General features: G+C 38.3%; 1 long non-coding RNA gene across 1 annotated transcript in view; it reads right to left on the reverse strand.

Moving 5' to 3' along the window:
- Positions 1–1,718: 1,718 nt before the first annotated feature.
- LOC106998667 (uncharacterized) overlaps positions 1,719–25,014 on the reverse strand; it is a 77,718-nt gene continuing 54,422 nt past the window's right edge. The window contains exon 3 of the long non-coding RNA XR_003730245.2: positions 1,719–2,530. This is a non-coding gene — a long non-coding RNA (uncharacterized LOC106998667). The remainder of the gene's footprint in view (positions 2,531–25,014) is intronic.

Raw genomic sequence — 25,014 nt, forward strand, 5'->3', positions numbered from 1 at the left:
TTGTTGTTCCTCGATTTTCTTTAAAGGTGGCTAAAACCGAAAATCACTTTTTTTGTTTGTTTTTGTTTTTTGTTTTTTTTGAGTTGGAGTTTCTGCTCTGTTGCCCAGGCTGGAGTGCAATGGCACAATCTCGGCTCACTGCAACCTCCACCTCCTGGGTTCAAGAGATTCTCCTGCCTCAGCCTCTCAAGTAGCTGGGACTACAGGCACCCACCACCACACCCGACTAATTTTTGTATTTTTAGTAGAGATGAGGTTTCATTATGTTGGCCAGGCTGGTCTCAAACTTTTGACATGATGTGATCCACCTGCCTTGGCCTCCCAAAGTGCTGAGATTCCAGGTGTGAGCCACCAAGCCCGGCCAACTGAAAATTACTTTAAGAGAACAATGATCAACCTAAGACAAATTCAAACCTAGATACAAACAAAACAAAGTTGTAAAGTTTTCTCATTAACATAAGCCAGGTGGAGGACTGATCCTTTGGAAATTATTTTCTATATCACCTAAGTGGCAAAAGTCCCCTTAGAATAGTCAAGGACGTTGATGGATAACTCTTGAACTTGGGCTTAGAGTTGACTGTCTACAAACTCCAGGTGAAGTTTAAGGTATTTCAACTAGGTTTTTGTAGTTTGGGGTCTATAAGGAGTTTCTGAAAACTGGCACAACAGTGGATTATTATCTCTTGGATCTAAGAGCTAAGTTGTTGTTAAATGGCTGTGGATGATGATTCCACAGCAGGGAGCCTGGACTCAGAATGGACGGCCTTGACAGTTGAGGACATTAGTACTATAGATCAGTGGATTTAGGTAAGGTCTCTGGCTGTGGGGTTCAAGTGACATCTTTCTTTGACAAACTGTGTAAATGCTTATCTCACAGACATCCACATGACTGTCTTAACTCCTTCAAGTTTTTGCTTAAGTATCACTTTGTAATGGTTCTTTATTTAAAATTGTAGCATATCTCCACCCCCTTCACACTCCAGAAGCCTCCAATGCTGCATTCCTTTTTCTCTTTTCCATAGTTCTCATTATCATTTAATGTACTATATCATTTAATTATATATTTTGTGTTTTTAAAATTGTGTCTTGATGATAAGATCCAAAAGGGCAAGGATCATTGTTTTTTTTACAGTGCTGAAACTCAAGGAATGTTTATGTAGTTGGTGTGCAACAAATATCTTTTAAATGAATGAATTAATGGAAGGAGTGAACGTGGTCCTTGGTATACTTCAATAATGCTTAAAATAATCATAAACCAACATTAGGCAACACACAAGTGTCCTGCCACTGGAGGGCCCTAGGTAATAACAAAAGTCTCAACAATCTAGCCATTAATATTTTATGTGGGGAGAAACCCAAACTTTTATTTGCTGAAGATTTCCAGCTCATCAAAACTATGGTTAGTATATTTGGCAACTTCATGCATTTGCAATATTTGCTTTTTAAATAAATATTTTATCCTTCAATTGAGTTCTTTAATTTTTCCATTTGGAAGGCACAGTTTCCAAGTAGAAAATCATTTTTCATTGGGTACTTTGATTACTAATGTAATGAATATATTTATGCCAATTTGTAAGTTTAAATAACAACCTTCTTTGGAACAAATTCCTTATCTGTAAGATCCATGAAGATCACCACAGTTTGGCTATGAGAGGAGACAGGGTTAATGAAAATTTAACTTTTCCAGAAATTTTGAGAGTTTATATTGGCATAGTTTAGGTTGTCAAAGATTTTCTTTATTTATTTATAACATGTGTCAGTAATGTCTAGCTTCGTCTTATAAATTCATATATGTTTTAATATATAACATATGAACATATATATACCTATACATATATGATACATGAATACATACTACATGTCTATGGGCAATATATACATATCTATGAGTATTTAGTATTAGGGATTTTATTGAGATTTACATTTTCTAATGACTTTAGATTCAATATGAACCTCAGAATTTGCATGGTCAATGTAGTAAGATCATATTTTCCCTTTCCAAGAGTCCCCTAAAAGAAGAAATTAAATTCAAAGATTTAGAACTGACATTGATACTTTGCTCAAAAGTTTGACAATTCCATTATTTTTTAATGGAACTTTTCAGAGCTCCCAACTCAGGAAGTCTTACTTAGGAAGTAAATCAAAAGTTACACATTTCAAACGCAGAAAAAAATGAGAAATTTTATGGCAGCCTGTTGTGAACCAACCTAGTTTGTGTCAGTGGAGGTTGAAATTAGGATGGTCTAAGTCTCAGGTAAGCCAGGCAAATATTCACCTGGTGCAAGAGAGACACCACCAACAGAAAATACTTGGTTTCCAGGACACTAAAATGAAAGAAAAATCTTCACCTGCAAATGTACCTGCTGGGGTGGCAGGGGCACTTCTGAGGACAGGGCACAGGGCCAGATGGCTGGTTTCACCACCTGCCTATGCCAGGGCACCGTTTTGGGTCCCCCATCTTGCTCTCATTGTCTAGGTGTTTTCTGACTCCTCTTTCCACCATGGGGAGCTTTTTGTCCATGTCACACATCTGCAAGGGAAGATACAAAATCTTTTATACTCAATATTTTAAGATAAGTAATCTAACATTGTCTTCCATTTATCGTATTTTCCTTTATCCACAGGAAGAAGAGAGAGAATTTTGGTCTCTTGTGTTAAACAAAAAAATCTGATTTTCTATGCTTTTAGAGTTACAGATGCTAGTTTGAAAACAGCATTTAATTACCATGCAATGCTTTGAGGTGGAGTGTGTGTGTGTGTGTGTGCATGTGTGTGTGTGTGTACATGCATGCATGTGTGTGTGTGTAGTGGTCCCATTCCAAAGGACATAACATTAAGTCATTCAAGCCCACAGAGTTCTAAGGGAACTTCCAAGACATCCTAGCGAGGAAATTTTCCTGGTACCAAATGCCAAGCAGAATTTTATTCTTAAAAGATTTTTGGGTTTCAACTTTGACAGGATGTTTGAAATGAATTTACTATTTGGAATTTCATACCCTTCTTGCTCCTTCATAAACAGCCTCTTCTTATCTTCTCAGAATTGCATTTACCAGCCACAGCAGTTTGGGACGGCTTACAGTTTAAAAGCTTCAGAGAGGAACCCTTTTGCTCAGATTGAACCAGAAATCGAGGACATAGAGTAATGTTACGGACTGAATGGTGTCCTCCAACATTTATAGGTTGAAGCTCTCACCCCAATGTGACTGTATTTAGGGATAGGCCCTTTAAACTGGTGAAGTTAAATGAGGTCATTAGGGTGATATCCTAATCCAACAGCAGTGGTGTCCTTATAAGAAGGGAAAGAAACACCAGGGATGTGGCTACAGAGGAAAGACCGTGTGAGGGCACAGCAAGAAGGCAGTCATCTGCAAGACAGGGAGAGAGGCCTCAGAAGCCAACTCTGCTGACACCTTGATTGGGGACTTTCCACCTCCAAAACTGTGCAACAGTACATTTTGTTTGAGTCATCCAGTCTGTGGTATTTTGTTGTGGCAGCCCTAGCTAACTAATATAAGTAGTGATAAAACGTTAACAAAAACATAGGATATAGTAGTTATTTCAATATGAGGCCCACTGGTTGTTTGCAATAATGGCTACACTTTTTTGCAGCTCCTTCCGTTAAGAGGTGTCTCTTTTTTTACCCGCTGGATGTCTTCTGATTGTTTTTCCAAAATCTCTCTCTGTGTCTCCATCCCATTCTTGCCCTCAGACGCTGACCTATATAGACCACACCAATCAGCTTGTCTGCCCTCTGACTTCTATTGCGTTGGCTATCAGGGAGCACCAGCAGGTGATGGGAGAGAGACAAGAGGGTGATAAGGGCACTGATTTGCCCAGAAACTTGTCTGCAGGGTCACTATGGGTTGGCTGCATCTCCTAAAGGAAAGTTCTCTCCACCCAGACTTCTACCTGCTTTTGGGTTCTGGTAGCTGCCAGCTCCCTTCATCTCTTCAAACCTAAAGCTGGTAGAGAAGGGATATGGTTTGGCTCTGTGTCCCCACCCAGCTCTCACCTGGAATTGTAATAATCCCCACATGTCAAGGGCAGGACCAGGTGGACATAATTGAATCATGGGGGTGGTTTCCCCCATGCTATTCTCATTACAGTGAGTTAGTTCTCATGAGATCTGATGGTTTTATAAGGGCTTTACCCTTCATTCAGCACTCATTCTCTCTCCTGCTGCCCTGTGAAGAGGTGCCTTCTGATTGTAAGTTTCTTGAGGCCTCCCCAGCCATGTGGAACTGAGTCAATTAAACCTCTTTCCTTTATAAATTACCCAGTCTCGGGTATTTCTTCATAGCAACGTAAGAATGGACTAATACATGAAAGCTGTTTCTTTCTGCTGCTTGCTGGAAAGAGACTATAAGTAGAGAGGCTTCTATTGTCCTAGCTATCCCAACTGAGGCCATCAAAAACTTGCTAACTCCAGCTGACTTACTAGTTGACTAAAGACCTATGAGTGAATGCAGCCAAGATCAATCAACACTATCCCAGGTTGGAAACAATCATCTAGTTTAGCCCAACCCAAACTGCCAAAATGCAGAAGTGGAGCTAAACAAGTGAGTTTGTTTTAATCCAAGTTTTAGGAGTGGTTTGTTATGCAATCAGTCTTGGTAAAATATTGTAGTTCATCAGGGCTCAAGGCCCTTCCAGTTCACTGCTCTGCCATTCCAAAAGTATCAGCTGTATCCTGATATTCACAAAGAGGCTGCTGGAGTGCTAACCATTACATTTGTATTCCAGACTGCAGGAAGAGGAGAAAGTCAAGAGGAGCCTTCCACGTGAAAAGGTGGCCTCTATTAAAGGAGCTTGCTTAAGAACACCACCCAATGTTTCCCTTATATCCTTAGCTATGCCTATTTCCAAATAAAAATGAGAAGCATAAGTTTGATAGCTGGGCACATTGCAACCCAACCTCCACATAGGAGTTCTGTCATTGAGGAAAAAAAGGAAAAGTGAATATCACTTAGCAGTTACCAATGTTACTACATTATTGTCATGAACCCTCTGAGATTTTAGGATAGCTTAACTTTGAGTCTGTTGATGAATGACTCTTATTCTATTACATAGAATTCCTGTGTCATAACTAGGTTGGAGTCCTCATGTATGCCTTTATCTTATTATCATTTTTCTTTTTGCAAAGTGAAAGCAAGTTTATTAAGAAATTAAAGTAATAAAAGAATGACTACTCCATAGACAGAGCAGCCCCGAGGGCTGCTGGTTGCCCATTTTTATGATTATTTCTTGATGATACGCTAAACAAGGGGTGGATTATTCATACCTCCCCTTTTTAGACCATATAGCATAACTTTCTGATGTTGCCATGGCATTTGTAAACCGTCATGGCACTGGTGGAGTTTAGCAGTGAGGAAGACCAGAGGTCACTCTCGTTGCCATTTTGGTTTTGCCGGGTTTTAGGGCCAGCTCCTTTACTGCAAACTGTTTTATCAGCAAGGTCTTTATGACCTGTATTTTGTGCTGAACGTCTATCTTATCCTGTGACTTGGAATGCCTTAACTGTCTGGGAGTGCAGCCCAGGTTTCAGCCTCATTTTACTCGGCTCCTATTGAAGATGGAGTTGCTTTGGTTTGCATACCTCTGACATTTCCCCCCTTTCTTTTATAAGAAAGTCTTAATCCTAAGGGTTGCAGAAGGACAAAGATCCATCTTCTGTAACTTCTTCAGGCTGAATAGAGGCGATGATATTCCCACCTACTTATGAGGGTCTCTTGCAGTCAGAGTAGAGAGGAGCTCATTCAGAAAGCATCAATATGGCGAGGGCCATTCGTGACTCTTGAGTTTCGACAAGAGGTGATATCTGGAAGATTAATAAGTGTTTAGTTTAAGAAAACATTCAGTAAGCTTTTTCTGTATTCCTACACAAAGAGTAAAACAGCAATATATTCCACAGAAGTAAAGCAAAATAAGTAAAGTTATTCCAAGTAAACTAAATTAGAAGGCTTCTTATGAACTGGGCAACTGTTGGAACTAAGCTTATATGGGGTTGTTAACTGATTGTAATGTGTCCAGAATTAGAATACTGATCCAGATTTTTACATTGCCCATCCCTCTTGTTTCTTCTGAGTAGCAGTCAGAGATCACTGATTGGTTCACAGGAATAAGCAGGGTTATCCTAAATTGCAGAAACAAACTTAAAAACAACTAATGAGACTAGAATTTAATAACAAGTGTACCACAGTTCTGGAACATAATATTTCTGACTCCAGTTTCCCATTTTAACTAAAGACAAATCATGGTAAGACTGACTTGCTTTATTATATTTGGTCTGATTATTTGTATAAAGTGCAGCAAGAATAATTATTTTTCACATAGGCTTTTTAATTGGCTTTGAAGGAGCTCTGTTTCATAAGGAATCTCAGATAAGACTTTTTTAAAGCTGAGTTCTGCCATGGGTTTGTACCTTCAAATACCTATGAGTTGGGTAAATTTCTCTCATTTGAGGGCCTAAGATAACTTGGGGCTCCTGGACCTGCTAGAAAGTGACATTGTATACTTATCACAGGTCAGAAACCCCATATAGGGACTGTGTAGACAAGGTATGAGGCCAGTTCCCCAAGGAACTGGGGAACTCTTATTGGCTCTACAAGTCAAGTTTGATTCCTTGAAGGAAAACACACCATTCCAGTCAAAACCTTGGTAAAACAACCAATTTCTCCAAATTGTGTTCCGTTACAAAAGAAAACAGATTCTTGTTGCACCTGTGCTAATAACTATATTGCCATAGGTTAAAAGGGTACTCACAACTAGTTTCCAAATTCCAGAGAAATCAGGTATAGAGAAACAAATATGCTCTAAATTTTCTTCACAGGAGTATACTTTACTCAATTGCTGAAAGCTGTAAATAGCTCCAAAAAAGTTTCCTTGACTCTGAGAAACAAAATAAAGGGTTAGCAATGTTTTAAGCAAAGTTAAAAAGATTACTTCAGTTTTCTATTGGTTCAGTTAATTCAGTTAATTCCTGTTCTATTTGATATACGTGAACATTCTAGCTCTTCATGAGAGTTCTGAAAGTTGTTTCCTCTCTTCTGGTGTTATAATTTTCAATTAGAAACCTGCATTTAAGAACTGCTAGACTTCTATAGTTCATTATAAACCACCTTCTAAAGAGGATTAAAACAAGACAATTGTCTGTGGATGACAAAATGTTTTAGGACAGTCACTATTAAAGCCACAATTGATAAGGAAATGTGGTAACTTCTGTGGCACACAAAATTTTATATAATTATAATTATTAACAACGTACACTAAGTCATATTAGAATTACAGGAGTTTCCCATAACTTTGGAACATATACCAATAACACATTTATGCAAATATAGTTCCAAGAAATTTGATAATTTCACATTTGATAATGCTTCTTGTGTGACTTTTACACCAAATAAACCAAATTTCACTTTCACATTAATGTACTATTAATGTTAAACTCAATATTTAATAAAACCTTATAGACATATTTACCCAATTCTAACGTGTAACCATAGGTAAGAGTCTTATAAACCTTGCATAACCCTTTACATTATTATTTTTTTTTTTGGAAAGAGCTGATCAAAAAAACCTGTTGTGCTTTTATTCCAATGTTTAATTTATGGAAAAACTGAATAATACCCCCTTTAACTTTAGCCAATATGTTCACACACAAAATCTCTTACAATTAATTTTTATGAACCTTCCACAACTTGTTTAAATCTTTAGATTATTTTCTTACTTAAAACAATCCTTTAACACCTTAATCTAGGCAGAAAAAAAATCCACATTCCCATGACTTCTTATCATCTTTCACCAAAACACATTTTACTTTCTTTACACACCTTCCATGCAAAATTGTTTCTTTACTAGTTTTAATTACATGTTATAATGTTAACTCTTAGAAACTTTTATTTTTGGTGGAAACCTTAGTAAATTTGAAATTTTAATTATTCACTAGGTGTGGAGCCTAGCCTAGGACACACCAAGCAGAAGTGCAGATAAGAGTTGACTCTCCAGCATAGCTAGGGGGTGTGGCTAACTCCACATGTCCCCAGGCCTTATCTAGAATCTAATGGCTTTAAGGTAGGTAAATTGAACAATTTTCAAAAGTCAAACAAACAGTTTGACCTTAAAACATTTAACAAATCTGATATCTGACCTTAATTTAGACCAAATGTCTACATTTTCAAGACATTTTATTTTACCAATAATCATTAAAACGGTCTTTATTTCCAAAAGATTACTAAAGTTACGTGAACAGAAAGCATTAAGGTTTCTATTGTTCTGACAAAATATTTGGTGTAAGTGCTTATTTTTCTAAGCCAATTAATGAGAGCTCTTTGATATATAAACATACAACACATATACAGTCAGAATATTCAGCACTTGTAAGATTTTTCATTTGCCAGTTTCTTAATTGGATTATAGACTTCAGGGTGGAGCCCTTGGAAAAACAGGGCCAGGAAAACATGCATTTCTAGGGCTAAATAAGCAGCAAATAAGCAGCTGAAGGCAAAGACAGATCCCCAAAATTAAGGATGCCATTTTAGACTGGTTCCGGAATTCCCAAAAGGAGGGAAGTAATATGGGAGAAGACAGTGCAATGCTTCTACTCTGCATTTCAATACAGGGCAACCCAAATCAGCCCATTTTGTATCAGCCATCCCTCATGGGAGTCTCGTCTCCCAGTGGGGGGTGGGAATGTTTCCTTATCTTCCAGGTGGCCAAAAGCATGTTTCTCTGATCCAAGTATGCAAAGAGTTAAGTATCCCTTCATAACTACTATTAGCCATCCCTTAAAATATATTTCCTCCTTAGTCAGTTATTACACACAAAAGCTCTCTCATAATGTGAAGTAATTTCTGATACCCCCCAAACTCAAAACCATCAGATAACACAATGCAAAACACAACAGAGCCTTTGATTTTGAGAGGGATCTATCTGCTTTTAATTCCCGGGGTTTCATGAAGAAAACAGCTTGTTTCATTGTTGTTGTTTTTTCCCCCAAACGGGGTCTGTGGCACCTCCTCTGTTTTCCCAAGGACTCCCAGGCTACGAGAAGTTACCTTAGGGCCTCTTATTTGTGCATTAAGAGTGGTAAGACCAAAAAAATGGAGAAAAATAATTCAGTCGACTGAGAAGAAAAAACCTTTTTCCAGAAAGGCAAGTTCCAAGAAGAGAAAAACATAAAGGCCTTTAAAATGTATCGATAGCTTGTTTATCCACTTTTAATTAAGCTGATTTTAACCATAACACTCTTTAATAAAGTCCTTTTAGAATTTAATATGCCAAATGGCCAATATTTCTGGCTTTTGAACTTCACCAAAGGTCGCCTCCTAGGTGCTTAGAGAAAGGAAAATTTAAGACAGTCCACAGAGAAGAGACTAGACAAGGTCATGCAGTTATTAAGCCAATAACTACTTACTTCCTAGGTGGGGAATGGAGCCTGGACAGCCACCTTCAAAATGCAAAACCTTAGCTAGTGAGCTATAGCAAGGGGCAGTCTCCACTTCTTTTCCCAGCATGAGTCAGAGTAGTTAATTTTGAGCTTGCAAAGGCTTTTAACTATTTAATATAATTTTTAGAGCTAACTATGACATGAACCCTAAAATTCTTGTTCCCTGTAGGCAGAGACCAAAAGAAAGTACTGCCACCTGGTTAAAAGGTGAAGCTCCCAAGGGAATAAAACAATGTGGAGACTTCATTCAGTTTTTCTGTTTGTTCCAGGGACCTGTAGCTAAGTTTGTTACTGACCAGCTTGCTGGGGTCATCTTGAAAAGTGGGCTTACAGGGTTCTAAGCCCGTTTTTTATCCTGAAGTACCCTTCGACACGGAAAAACGAATTCATAGCACAAAATACACCAGTTTAAGGCTAGCCTTAGAATTCTTTTTCACATTAATCAAAACTTTACAGAGGAGATACACACTGATTTTTTTTTTCCATTCATTCAACTGTTTGCACAGAGAGAGAGAAGCCAGAAATCTGACTGCTGAGAAATTCTTATCATTTTGCCCAGCATGCCAGGCTTCTGGGTCCTCTTTCCCTGAGCAGCCCTAGTGATCCGTCTTACCGACTTGCGGCATCATCGCCCTGGGGACCAAGCCACACCATAAGGAATATTATTATTTTTTCGTTCTGGCCAGAGCAAAATACATGTGATAAAACATAGACATTAGCTACTCTGCTTAGCACCTAATATCAAACTGGCAAGGCCTAAATTTGCCCCCAGATAGGCCCCTTCATCTTTAATCCAACCTCTGACTTGGAATTTCAACACGTGGTCTCTGGGCAAGGTGGTTACCCTAAAAGAAAAGAAAGGAAAAGGAGAGAGAGAAAAGCATTGTCTGTGGCAGGGTAGGGAAGGTGAAATGCCTAGGGAGGACAGAGAAAGACCCAGCCATTGCGCTGACACTGAAAATTTCAGGCGGCTGAGGCTGCTGTTGTGAAGGGATTTTTTCCCAGCAGTCCCATCAGTTCTCATGTTTCCCCTTTTAGGGAGGAAAAAGCTCCCCATGTACCACGATCCTGTAGGTGCCTAACCCCGTCACCCACAGCCATCAGCAAAGCGTACAAGACAGATTACTCCAAAAAGAATAGCAGTTGACATCCCATAATGCCAAACCTGTTCTTTTTTTTTTTTTTTTTTTTGAGATGGAGTCTGGCTCTGCCGCCCAGGCTGGAGTTCAGGGGCGCAATCTCGGCTCACTGCAAGCTCTGCCTCCCAGTTTCACGCCATTCTCCGGCCTCAGCCTCCCGAGTAGCTGGAACTACAGGCGCCCGCCACCACGCCCGGCTATTTTTTGTATTTTTAGTAGAGACGGGGTTTCACCGTGTTAGCCAGGATGGTCTTGATCTCCTGACCTTGTGATCCGCCCGCCTCAGCCTCCCAAAGTGCTGGGATTACAGGCGTGAGCCACCGCGCCCGGCCCCTCGCCTTTTATTAAGAGGGGCCTCTAACCCACTGGGTGGTAGAAGAGATTCTAACTCCCCTAAGTTGGGTCTCTAACCCAATCTCATTCTTTACCCGCTCGCATACCCCACCACTTACCCAAAGTCATCCAATCAGTGCTGCAGTCTATTTCCTTTGGGTCAGAGGGGTCTTCTCAGTATTGTCCCTTTTGTGGTTTGTGAGAAAGATGTTACCAGAACCCACCACTTACCCAAAGTTAGCCTTTGGGTTGGGGGTTTCCACGCTATAGTCGCTTCCGTGTTCACCAGAATAAAGTTACAGGACACCAACGCTTACCCAAAGGTAGCCACTGGGTCAGGGTTTCTGCACCGTAGTCCCTTCTGCGGTTGCCAGAAATACATTACAGGAAAGGGGTCCCAATCCAAACCCCAAGAAAGTGTTCTTGGATCTCGCACAAGAAAGTGTTCTTGGATCTCGCACAAGAAAGAATTCAGGGCGAGTCCACAGTGCAAAGTGAAAGCAAATTTATCAAGAAAGTAAAGGAATAAAAGAATGGCTACTCCATAGACAGAGCAGCCTATCATTATTTTTAATAGAGAAAGCGTCTCACTGTCACTCAGGCTGGAGTGCAATGGCATGATCACAGTTTATTGTAGCCTCAAATTCCTGGCCTCAAGTGATCCTCCCATCTTGGCTTCCCAAAGTGCTAGAATTACAGGTATGAGCCACTGTGCCAGGCCATATATGACTTGAAAAACGAATGTGGTGATTCCTCATTTGGCTTTGTTTCCATTTGTCCTCACACTTGCCCTAGAGATACAACTGTGAAAGCTGATTGGCTTTCAAATGCTTCATATCCTTCTGAGACTTGGTAGTGAAGGAGGAGGGCAAATGGCAGGAGCATTGTTTTGAAATCTACCCTGAGATCAAACACTAATGTGAATAAGACTACCTTAGTATCAATAGTTTAAATGAGAATGGAAGATGTGGGGGAAATTGTCAGGGTTTCCAGATTCTTTTAGCACTTCAGAATTTTGTTTCAGTTTCTGTTTTAGTTCCCACCATGTAAAGTTTACACTTGGAAAGCCTGGTGCATGATCGTGACAAATATGAAAATGGTCCATCCTGGGATAAATCTGTGTAAGAATCGATGGCAAATAAAAATAAACCTATCTACTGAGGTGACTATATATTTATCCTAAGGTGTCCACAAAAACAAAATGTTAAATTAAATTACTGTGCACGTCAGTTGGTGCCCAGAACTGTTAGAGATGCTTTAGAGCGGTGATTTTGAAGTTATCTGTGGGGAAGGACCCTTTTATAAAGTTTCGCACCTCTTCATGTCTGCTACATGGTTATCCTGCACGTGACTAGCAGACAACATGTATCATGGGACTCATCTAACTGGTCCCTGCCTGTTCACTGGGTAAGCCCACTGATCACATGGTTGGATGTTCTGGCGATGGAAAATTGCTATAAGAATTTCTAAACACTTACTCTTGATTTATGTACTTATCTCATTGCAGTGACAAATGGCTCACAGACCAACAAATAGCTCACAGACCAGCAGTATGCTCTGCACCAGGGGAGCTTATAATCTTGTTGGGAAGATAATAATTAAGGAAGGGAAATCATTATTTTTAAGGCAGCAAGGAAGAAAGTGGGAGGTGATGTTGTTTCTGTTCTGTCCCCAACAAGCAGACCTATAAACAAGAATTTGGGTGGAGAGAGTGCGTGGGAAGATGCTAGAAAGTATCTACCAGAAAGTACCTTTAGGGATGTGGGAATGCGAGGGAGAGAAAGGAAGGATGCCAATCAGAGTGCGTCTATTAGCAGGTTATTTATCGCTGTAGGAGATGAATATGCTGGACCCCTTAGACTATGTAGGGACTGAGTTGTCCCATACAACATACTGACAGAGCTGAAGTATCTGTCCTTCAACTTTCAGATGTCATTGCTTGAAGGTTGCTTTGTTTCTGGGGAATTCTGGAGCAGGAGCACTTCCTCCTGCTCTACACATGAGCTGGGCACGTTCCATTGACCACAGAAATCCTTCAGGCCGAGTCACAGCTTCCTGTAGAAATGGTGAGGAGTGAAGGGACATGAGTGGGCTTGGTCAGCATCTGCTGATGCCATGTGTTCTATAAATAAACCCTACGGACTGTGGAGACTATCAAGGGTTATTCAAGAAAGTTTTCTTGGGGGAACTTTACTTTGAATGTGGCTATAAAGAATGGATACAAACAGAATGTCAGAGACAGAAAGGCCTAGCACTGGGAATGCAGATAGTGAAAACAAGGACAAAGATGATAGTAAGTAAATAGCTGTGAGAGCTACAAAGGAACAGCCTACCTGGAATAGATGTACCATATTGCCTGGAGTAGAGGTGCCACAATGGGGAACATGTGTGGCTTGCATGGTATTGGTTAAAGATGTGTCATGAATGAAATATAAATAATAAAAAATGATAATAATTGCTAACATGGAGTGGGCATTTATATGTTTCTGCTACTATCTTGTCCATGGAGTGGGCATTTATTTATGGCTGCTACTGCTGAATGCCTTATTTTCATTATGTTTTATGTAGTATGCATGAAACTTTATTCCATGACTTTCAGGTTTAAGCAATTTTTAAATATAATTTAAATCTACTCCCCAATCCTACTCGCTCAGGTGATGGAAAATTCTCTCTTGGTTATGTTTTATGGGAACTCTTCCCCTTTCTCAGACCACGCCTGAGTCCCAGAACAGAACATCTAGAGATGAGTCTGCTGGCCTTGAGTTCACTTTGCTGCTCAATTTCCAAGCTCACGGGGCTCCTTGAAGACAAGTAACTCTGATATTCTGTGTCAAGCACCGGCATAAGAATCTTTGTCAAGGAAAAAGTACTTTGTGGCTTTTCCCATTTAAGGTTCTGAAGGTTTCCTTGTGGAAACCAGGTACTGCTCCCACTATTCGTGGACCTGAAATGTCCCATCCACCACCTGATATGGTTTGACTCTGTGTCCCCACCCAAATCTCATCTCAAATTGTAATCCCCTTGTGTCAAGGGAGGGACTTAGTGGGAGGTGATTGGATCATGGGGGTGGTTTCCCCCATGCTGTTCTTATGGTAGTGCTTGAGTTCTCACGATATCTGATGGTTTTATAAGCGGCGGTATCTGCTGCGCTTTCTCTCTCTCTCCTGCCTGCATGTAAGACGTGCTTTGCTTCCCCTTAGCCTTCCACCATGATTGTAAGTTTCCAGGGCCTCCCCAACCATGTAGAACTATGAGTCAATTAAACCTCTTTTGTTTATAAATTACCCAGTCTCAGGCAATATCTTTATAGAAGTGTGACAACAGACTAATACACTAACCCTAAGGAAGGATTCTCAAAATCTTCTATGCTCATCTATTTCTGCCCACTGAGATGCTGAGACATCCTGGGTGTTAGGGGTGCTTGAAAATTTCTCTTTTCACTTCAAAGATCTAAACTACCAAGGGAAGAGATGCAGAATTCATAACACAATGTCCATCCAGCTTCTCAGGATAAGAGAGAAGGGCTATCTTTCATTCCGTTCAGTGTTCTAAATCTATAAATACAAAAGCTTTAACTGATATTCAATAGATTATTTTACAATCGGCACAACAACTCTATGAGACAATATTATAAAGCTCATTAAGGAAACTGAGGCTTAGTGAGATTTTAAAAATACACCTAAGATTTCATTGTGTGTTAGTGTGAAGTATGTCTAACTTCATGATATAACACCTAAAAACTATGTATGTGGTCATTTAAATTTCATTGAAAATTTTGCAAATTTTGAAGCACTTGCGCAAGGTTAAGAAAGCAGTCTTTTGAATGTTTTGAAGCATGGAGAGAATGGAGATGTGGAAAATTTTAAAGAAATTGGTTCAGCAATGCACAGATGAGGTTAGGAGCATCAAAACTAGAAGATGTCACCCAAGATGATTCATTGATCACTGAAAGGAACAGAAGAGGAAAGTTGAGAAGAGATAAAGATAGCGTAAGATTTCAACCTCTGTTCTCCTTATACCCCCATCTGTCTCATTAAAATATTTAAGTTTTTCCTTACATAATTATCACATAAATGGCTGCATGGAATAGTTAAAATCTAATAATCTTGTCATCATGCTTTCAGACTAATTCACTTATAATTACCATTGAATCTGAGATTAAATCTTTCTGATGAACTTCAAGATTAATTTGCCAATGGAACAAATTCTTTGGAACTTTGATTGCAATTGTATTACATTTACAGAATGCGTTTTAGATGAGGTGGCAGATCTATATTATTGAGATTATCTGTGTTGGAACATGATATAATTTCCTACCTTTTCAATTCTTCTTTGATGACTTTCTATAATGTTTAAATTTTTTCTTTATATCAAGCTTGCACATTTCTCATAAAGTAAATTTCTGTACATTTTATAATAACTGATGCTATTATAAATGGGTTTAATTTTGTTATACTATCTGATTATTGCTAATATAAAACAAAGCTATTAATTTGTTAAATTAGTGTCATATTTAGCCCCATAATACTGAATATATTTTATGGGTTCCAAAAGTTTTTCCTGTTTTTTTTTTCTGAGTTTTCTAGATAGGGAAATTATATTTTTTTTAAAATAATAATTATTTTCTAAGAGTAATACTTATCTTGCCTTGCTTTAGCACATTGGCTAAACACACAGACAATGTTAAATAATAATGATAGTTAAAAGAAAAACTTTTATAGCAAGTGGCATAAGTCTGATGAAATCTAAACTATTAGTGATGCAATACCTCAATTTACTGTTTTTGATTAGGTTTGTTGAATAAAGGGCTGTCGTTTGTTCTCAAAACCATAATTCCAAGGCCAATCACTTCTTTAAGAGGAAACTCATTATGAATGGGAGATGGTTGAATTCCATAGGATGCTAATGTCTTCAAGAGACAAGATCTCGGTACCTGAAATATCTATTATTACATGACATATTGTTGAATGGTTCATTTCCAGATAACTTTTGACCAAGTCAAATGTATCTCTACTACTATTAAAAATGTCTCATTTGGGGGAGTGGCATACTAGGAAGTTTATACTATCAAAAACAGCAATAAATACAAATATAATTAGTTGTTAAAAGAATTTAGGAGTTAATTCACATTGGGTCCTTATTTCAAGTAGGGTTACATGATTCATGTAGTTCACTTTTATTCTTTGTTATGCACCAAAATAAAATGACATCATTAAAGATAATCTGAAAATACCTAGAATTGTGTCACTACTTACATTCCTTTAGAGAACAAATAGACACATTGGCAGGGAAAGTAATCAGAGGTAGTGCTGGGGAAATGCTAAATGTCAGAAGAGGCAGAGATTTTTAAATACCACCTGAAGTGGAGTCATGTGCTTGGAGGGAGGATGCTGGAGAAGTGAGCCCATTGTGGAGTACTGACACTGGCTGGGAAATGAAACAGGTGTCCAAAATAAAAATTAAAAAAAGGAAAGTAGGCTCTTTGGCTGGGACAGAAATTGTATCCCATGATACAGAAGAAGAAGGCCATCATAACCACCATGACCAAACCTCCAAAGCTAATGTAAAATGGATAATTGGAACAATTTTGCCTGATTGGTGTCTTTTCCTTATTTTTCCAAGGACGTACTTTAGTGGTGATTCAAAAAGATTATAAACCTCAGACAAAGTATGCAGGGCTTCTTATCAAATTGATTCTAGCTACTTGAGTCTTTCCTTTGGTTTTAGACATGAGCTCCTGAATAGGAGAGTGGCTACTGAGAGCTGAGCTCTGGCTGAGTCTATACAGACACAATCGCCTGATGAAGAAACAGAGACATCCCTCCGAGAAAAATTGGCATGAACAAGTCAACATAAAAAGAATGGATGATTCAATAAAACGAAAAGGAAATGACTTCAGAACACATAGCAGATATTCAAGAAATGGCTGATGGATGGCATTGAATTAACTTTGGTAAATGAAATACAATCCCACATTGCCTTATGCTAAACAGGTGTTCTCAAGTACTTGAATGATGCCTGTGAAATCTACCTTTGCTGTAGGATCAAATGTGCACCTCACTTAGCATTGGCCAACAAAGTCTGTTGAGCAGATTGTGCACCCTATGCTCTTTGCTAATGTTTCTACCAATTTTGGTCCTTGACAAGACACTCACTTGTTGTCATGAAGTAATATTTCATGAATTGTCAGTGTAATACTCATGACAAAAAATAGTGTTGATTGTATTTAAAAAAAATCATAGAAAACATTCTCTTATGTAGAATATTAAAATTAGTATATCCTGATAAGCCAATATTTTGGTTGTTTAAAGATTATGTATTGACAATGCATACATTGAGCAAAATCAGCATGATTTTAGTTAGTTTCTGATAGTCCACCAGGATCTTGTGATTTCTTAAGATCTTTTATTTTTTTGAGACAGAGTCTCACTCTGTTGCCCAGGTTGGAGTGCAATGGTGTGATCTCAGCTAACTGCAACCACTGCGTTCTGGGTTCAAGAGCTTCTCCTGCTTCAGCCTCCTGAGGAGCTGGGATTATAGGTGCCCGCAGCCATGCCCAGCTACCTTTTGTATTTTTAGTAGAAATGGGGTTTCACTGTGTTGGCCAGGCTGGTCTTGAACTCCTGACCTCAAGTGATCCACCCACCTCAGCCTCCCAAAGTGCTAGGATTACAGGCGTGAGCCACTGCGCCTGGCCAAGATCCTTATTTTGCAGTAGTAATCATTGTACAGCACTACATACAAAATCTAGTCATTTTTAATTTGATTTAACTGTTATTTAAATATAAGGTAAATAGAAAGTTTAATATATAATTCTGAATTACTTTCCAGAGGGACAAAAAATATCCTAAGGAAGTTGAAATTTTCTTGAAAGAGAAGAATTTCTCAAATGGCTTCACTATAAAGGAGATATGTTTTTAGGAAGATGTGTGCCTCAGGGAACATTATAGAAGAGAGATCTTATTTATGATCAAAACAATAAAGCTTTTTTTTTTTTTTTTTAACTTTGAAAAGCAAAAGGAGACTCCTGCAGTGGGGAGTGGGCTCTCTGTCCCTGTGGCCTTCACCTTTCCAGCCCTTATGGTACCTTAGAATGAAATCTGCATGAGTCTGGTACAAGAGCAAAAGAGACCAGATACAATTCTCATGACATTAAGAGCATATTACAGCAAAAATTGGTGGTTCAAACTCTGCAAGGTTTGAAACACTGTCCACATACCAATAAACACCAGAGCTACAATATTTAATTAATGCCATAGCAGACACAAACAGCTGCCAAGCTCTTTGCCACCCATAAGTTCCAGTGCTGCTCTGCTATTATTATATGCTATGCTCTATGCAAATATTTTGTTTTTTTTTTTTTTTTTTTTTTTTTTTTTGAGACGGAGTCTCGCTCTGCCGCCCAGGCTGGAGTGCAGTGGCCGGATCTCAGCTCACTGCAAGCTCCGCCTCCCGGGTTCACGCCATTCTCCTGCCTCAGCCTCCGGAGTAGCTGGGACTACAGGCGCCCGTCACCTCGCCCGGCTAGTTTTTTTTGTATTTTTTAGTAGAGACGGGGTTTCACCGTGTCAGCCAGGATGATCTCGATCTCCCGACCTCGTGATCCGCCCGCCTCGGCCTCCCAAAGTGCTGGGATTACAGGCTTGAGCCACCGCGCCCGGCCAAATATTTTGTTTTCAATGAAAAGATCCATTTTTAGCAAAAAATGCTTAGCTCACTTTTGAAAGTCCTCTGGCACGTCTCTAGGATAAGAAGCAGCAAAGGGGAAACCTTCAAATACAAAGTCCCAAAGTACTTACAAGGAATTTTGTGGAAGCAGATTATGGTATCTCCTCTGTAAGTGAGACTGAAGAAGTGCCATATGACTAAGGTACCTCTCCTGGCTTTTTCCTTTTGAAGTATGCACTTGTTGTTGGATTGTCTAACACCCCTTTCTTTTTGAGGATGACTCAGCTCTTTTCAAGGAACTGCTTATTCCTTGACCAGTGATAATACTCTGCCAATTTACCTATCTTCTGCCAGAGACCTGACAGAGGTAACAAAACACAAACCAGGCTGATCAGTCTTTCCCTTAGAATTTTCCACTTGTAACTTGAAGAAGAGTGATCTTTACTGTCAGGTGGCAAACCAGGAAGATATGTGTCTAGTAGCTGCTCCCAGTCTTAAGGAGAAAGCTCATGTGCCGCAGTAGATAATGAAGCTGACCACTGGTATGAAGCAGAAACCAGCTCTGAGACACCCTGTAACCTCAAGCCCCTGATTTCAGCTTTCTGCAGCCCTATCTGATCTTTTCCAGTGATGTGAGTCAACCAATTCCTGCTTTTGCCCAGGTTGATTTTTAACAAAAAACAAAGCAAAACAACATTTATTTTAAAATTTATTTTGACCTTCTTCTCATACGAAATTTTATTAATCTTCCTTCAAGTCTCAGCTCAAGTGTCATCTCCTCCATGAAGATCTGTATATCATTTCATGTATATCTCCCAGAAATTCTATATTATATATACCTCAAGGTATAACTCTTTGGGCAAACATGTTTGGCACTTAAATATTTATTCGCTCTGCCATATTGCCTCACAAAAGTTTAGGCCAATTTGCTATATAAAGCTAGTTGTTTACACCATTGCCAACATTAGCTATTATTGAACTTAAAAATAAATGCAAGTTATCAGCAAAAATGATCTTATTGTTTTAATTTCCATTTTCCTGACTTTAGTTTGAAAATATTCTTGCAAGTGTTTTAACAAGTTTATTTAAAGTGTAAAAATTAGTATGGGCAAAAATATCATCAAGAAACTTTTTTTGTTAAAATAATTTTCTATTGTTGAAAATGTATAAGAACAGATAAAATAATTTTTAAGGTGTCTGGATATAAGATCAATATGCAAAATCAATGATCAGTGGTTTTAAATTTAGTGGAAAGGTATTAGCAAAGCAGTAATAAAACTATTTGTCTTTTATTCAACTTATATAAGTAATAATTAGTAAACATAGACATACAAAAATGAAATATAGGCACTATCCCGCACACAGTAAAATTTACACCTGATGAATTTAACTCTGGAAGTGTTTGCTTGGGATAGACAGTGGCCACAAAGATAAACTCACAATGGCAACAGCTCAGATCAGTAAAATCTTAAACTATCTGCTTCAGAAAACAAACCCACACCAAATTCCAAAGAGAATCTGGTAAAAACCATGAACACTCTCTGAGGAAACGCACACACACAGACACACATATACACATATAAACACATGCATATACACAACTTTATATACTTTATCACATATAGTATCAGAGATTTCACTGAATAAAAACCCTAAGTTGATAGAAAATATGTGCACTAGATAGTTAATTATTCTTATTATTCCATTTGGTATTCTTGAGAAGTGAGAAAAAGACATTCCCGGTGATGGCATTATTTCTCTCCAGGTTCACAGCACTCCTGTACATATTTGAAACTTGTGCATTCGTTTATGACCAAGTAAGCCTATTTTAAATGTATGTATTATATAATGCTTAGTTTGTGAGTCCCTAACATGTAGATAGCATTTTTAAATCATTAAAAGGAGAAAGAAGTAGATCGCAAGAAAAGAGTTCTCAGAATCAGTTCCTCAGTCACTCTGGAATATCCAGATCTTTCAGAGTATGAGAACTCATAAAAGAAGACCTCAAAAGAGGAAAGTTTCTTTGGTACAAGGAAAACCAGGATATTAGGGAGTGTGATGTCATGAAGCTAAAAGAAGAAAGCATTTAAGACCAACGAAGTGGTCAACTATGATGAATGTTGCTGAGATGTTAAGTAAATCACTTTTTTTTTAGTATGAAAGTTAAAAGACAAAAGTATTTAAAGTAATAATACCACAATAATGTAATGGATAAACAATACAAAAAGACATAAATTGTGGCACTAAAACACAAAATGTGTGTGAGGGGATGGAGTAAAGTTGTTAGATATTTTTATGTGATCCAAGTTAAGGTGTTATCAGCTAATATAGCTTGTTATAACTAGAAGATGTTTTATGTAAGCTTCATGGTAACCACAAAGCAAAAGCCTATAGTAGATACCCAAAAGATAAGAAGTAAGTAATCAAAGCATACCACTAGAGAAAACTATCTAGTCACAAAGAAATACAGAAACAGAAAAAAAGAAATAAAAGATCTCCAAAACAACCTGAAAACAATGAACAAAATAGCAATAGTAAGTCCTTGTTTACTAATAATTACCTTTAAAGTAAATGAAGCAATATCTCATATCAAGAAGCAGAGTGGCTGAATGGATTAAATAAAAAAGAAGGAAAAACAAAACCCAACTATATGCTGCTTACAAAAGACTCATTTACCTTTAAGGATGCACACACATTGAAAGTGAAAGGACACAAAAAAATCATGCAAATAAATCCAAAAGATGGTAAGGGTAGCTACACTTAGATAAAACAGACTTTAATAAAAAATGGTAAAATGAGACAAAGAAGATAATTATACAATGATAAAGAGGTCAATTCATCAAGAAGATATAACAATTATAAATATATATGTACCTAACACCAAAGCATCTAAATATATGAAGCAAATATTAATAGACCTGGAAGAAGACATAGACTGCAATACAATAACTCTAGGAGACTTCAATCCATTAATTTTGACAATAGACAGATCATTGAGACAGAAAATCAGTAAGAAAACAATGGACTTAAACTACACTTTAGACCAAATGGACCTAATAGATACATACAGAGAATTCCATCTAGCAGCAGTAGAATACACATTATTTTCAAATGCACACAGAACATTCTTCAGGATAGGTCATATATTAGGCCACAAAACAAGTTTTAGCAAATTTAAGAAGATTAAAATTATAACATAAATATTTTCTGATCACAGTGGTATGAGACTAGAGGTCATTAACAGGAAGAATCTCAGAAAATTTATGCATTCATGGAAATTAATATGCTCCTGAGCAACCAATGGGCCAAAGAATAAATTAAATGAGAAATGTAAAAATGACTTGAGACAAATGAAAATGAGCACCACATAACAAAACTTACAGGATGTAGCAAAAGCAGTTCTAGGAAATTTCATAGCAATAAACATCTACATTAAAAAAGAAAAAAGATCCCAAATAAATAACCTAATGCTACACCTCAAGGAATTAGAAAAAGAAAAAATTAAACTCAAAGCTAGCAGAAGGAATGAAACAATAAAGATAATAGCAAAATAAATGAGAAAATGTAGTGAATATATACCACATTGGAGTATACCACATGGAATACTACTCAGCTGTAAAAAGAAATGAAATAATGGCATTTGCAGCAACCTGGATGGAATTTGAGACAATTATTCTAAGTAAAGTAACTCAGGAATGGAGAACCAAACATAGTTTATTCTCACTTATAAGTGAGAGCTAAGCTATGAGGATGCAAAGGCTTAAGAATGATACAGTGGACTTTGGGAACTTGAGGGGAAGTCTGGAAGGGAGGTGAGGAATAAAAGAATATGCATTGGGTATGGTGTACATTGCTTGCATGATGGGAGCATCAAAGTCTCAGAAATCATTACTAAAGCACTTATCCATATAACCAAACACTACCTGTACCCCCAAAACTATTCAGATAAAAAAAATCAGTTAAAAAAGTAAAATAGGAACACATAAGCAACTCTTGGATTTGCAGCATTGAAGTTATTGCTGACACTGGTAAGAGCAATGTCACTGGAGTAGTGCAGATGGTAGGTTATTGTAGTGCATTGAGGGGTTAACACAAGACGAAGAATTAGAGACGGTGACAATGTACAGATCCTTCCATGAAATTTTGTTTGAAAGGGAAGAAATAAATGGGGAGGTAGGTGGAAAGAGATGAAAGGGCAAAGAAGAGATTTGTTTTTTAAATTATATATGCCAAGGCTTATTTGTATACTAGTGTGACTTACTCAAAAACAAAGGAGAAATTGATAGGGTAGAAGACTAAATTGCCATAGGATTAAAGTCCTTGAGAAGGTGAGAGATGATGATATCCACAGCGCTGGTGGAGGAACTGGCTTTAGAGTGGAGACATTCTTTTAAATGTAATAAGAGAGAAGACAACATGTCAGGTACATACCATGGAAGATTATTTAATTCAGAAGTAGAAAAGAGAAAGTTCATTTTTTAATAGTTTATGCAATATGAATTATGTTCATCAGCTGAGAGGTATGTTTAGGGAGAAGTGGCAAAGAGTGTTTTGAAAGAAGAAGAAAATAAGAAATAGCCATTTGGAAAGTGAGAAAGGAAATATATTAGGCAAGTCCAGTAGGAATGATGAGTCGTGGTAAATTGTCCTCTGAAATATGTGATCATAAATTTAAAGTGCGACCATACAGCATAGTTTTATAGCTTTATCCAGTAACAGCCACTCCATTTCAGGGAAGGAATTGGGGGAGTTCTTTTTCTACCTTTTGATTATGAATGGAAGAAGTGGAGTCAAGGAGTTAAGAGTGTTCGTGAAAAGATTATAATGATGGACCATGTAATTTAAATTGGGTAAAAAAAGACATAAAGCTATGCAGATAAACATGGATACAGAAAGGTCATATGCTTAGTGGATTTTATTTTTTTTTTTTGGAAAGAATTAGCAGTGAAAATGAATACAGTGTTACTGGAGTCATTATCAAAGAATAAGAGATGTGGTTGGGATGTTGATAGATGATGACAGAAGGTTTGCTGAGTGGCAAAGTCAAATGACATAAACTCCCCAGGTAGAGCAAGGTTTGAAATAAAGAGAAATAAGATGACTTGGAAATAGCAGTGAATAGCATGAAGCAGCTTATCCCAACTCCATGAAAGACATGAATAGCCATGTCCAAAAGTCAATGTTGAAAGACATGAACAGTCACTGAACAGCATCCACTAAATAGGACAGCAAAGGAATTTTAGTTGCCAGAGGATAGGACAGAAGATGAATGAAATTTTCAGAGAGGTTGAGGATATATAGAAATTTTCAGGTAACAGAGCACCAGGCATGGCTCAAGGGCCACAAGTGAAGAGGATTGAAAAGATGGGTCAGGTTCAGGGGAGTACAGAGGCCAAGGATGACCTGGGAGGTTTAGGCTTCTCTGACAGATGACATCAGGGTTGGGTTGGTCCAGAGACCTTGAGAGTAGGCAGATAATCAATTTAACCTGGGAGGTCTGGGTCCAAGGCCTTAATGACTGCAAGCTTCTGTTGTGTGCCAGGACAGCCTGGGAGATGGCTGCAAGTCTCCCTTCACAGAGGGCTGATCTTTTAGGCAGCAAAAAGTATGAGACAGTTGGGGTCTCTTGTCTCCTGCAGAAAAGTAGTACAGCAGACCATGGATCACTTGTTTTGGCTGAAGCAAATGACTTTGAAATGACCTTTACTCTCCTCTCCCTTTGCATGATTCCAGAACGCCAAGTAATAAAGGTTATTGACAAATCTTGGGAAATAATGAACCTCAGCAGTTTCACTCTCTTCAGGTCTCTATACAGTGTCGTATGCCCAGGTCCCTCTTGTAGGGCATACTGACACAATCTCCCTCCAGAATCCCCTGTGAAATATCACTCTCATAGAGATCCTCTCTGTGAAGAAACTCTTTAGCCCATTTTACTTAGATCTTAATGTCTTCCAGACAGAGATTGTATCTGTGTTACATGCTGTAGAGGTGGCCGTGATAAATCATTCTTTGCTCAAGACCAACAAGAATCGGTGAGAGAATGCATTTAAACAGCAGAGACCAAGTCAGCCAGGAAGATATCTTTGGGTGGAGAATTCCTTCCTCTGTCTGGGAGACTGAAAGAAATGGTAATGGAGAGGAAATTACAAAGGACCAGGAGCTGATTTTGAAAACTGAAGTTCCATTGCTGTGATTGCTTAGACACAGTCCAAGTGCACTGCTAATCACACAGTCCTGGGGCACATGGCCAAGTGGCAGAACTGGGTGAACTGTTTGCCTTCTGTAGGTTCACAGGATAGAAAAGTCTTCTACTATTGCGCATGTTGAAAAGACCACGTCCTTCAACTCAGTCTATTCTTGACATTCTGTCCTTGAGTTCCTGGTGCTATTACTGAAAGGACCCATCAGATTTTTTGAATTTCTCAAACA

The sequence above is a fragment of the Macaca mulatta genome, chromosome 6 (genome assembly GCF_049350105.2).
Source record: "Macaca mulatta isolate MMU2019108-1 chromosome 6, T2T-MMU8v2.0, whole genome shotgun sequence".
Classification (NCBI taxonomy): domain Eukaryota; kingdom Metazoa; phylum Chordata; class Mammalia; order Primates; family Cercopithecidae; genus Macaca; species Macaca mulatta.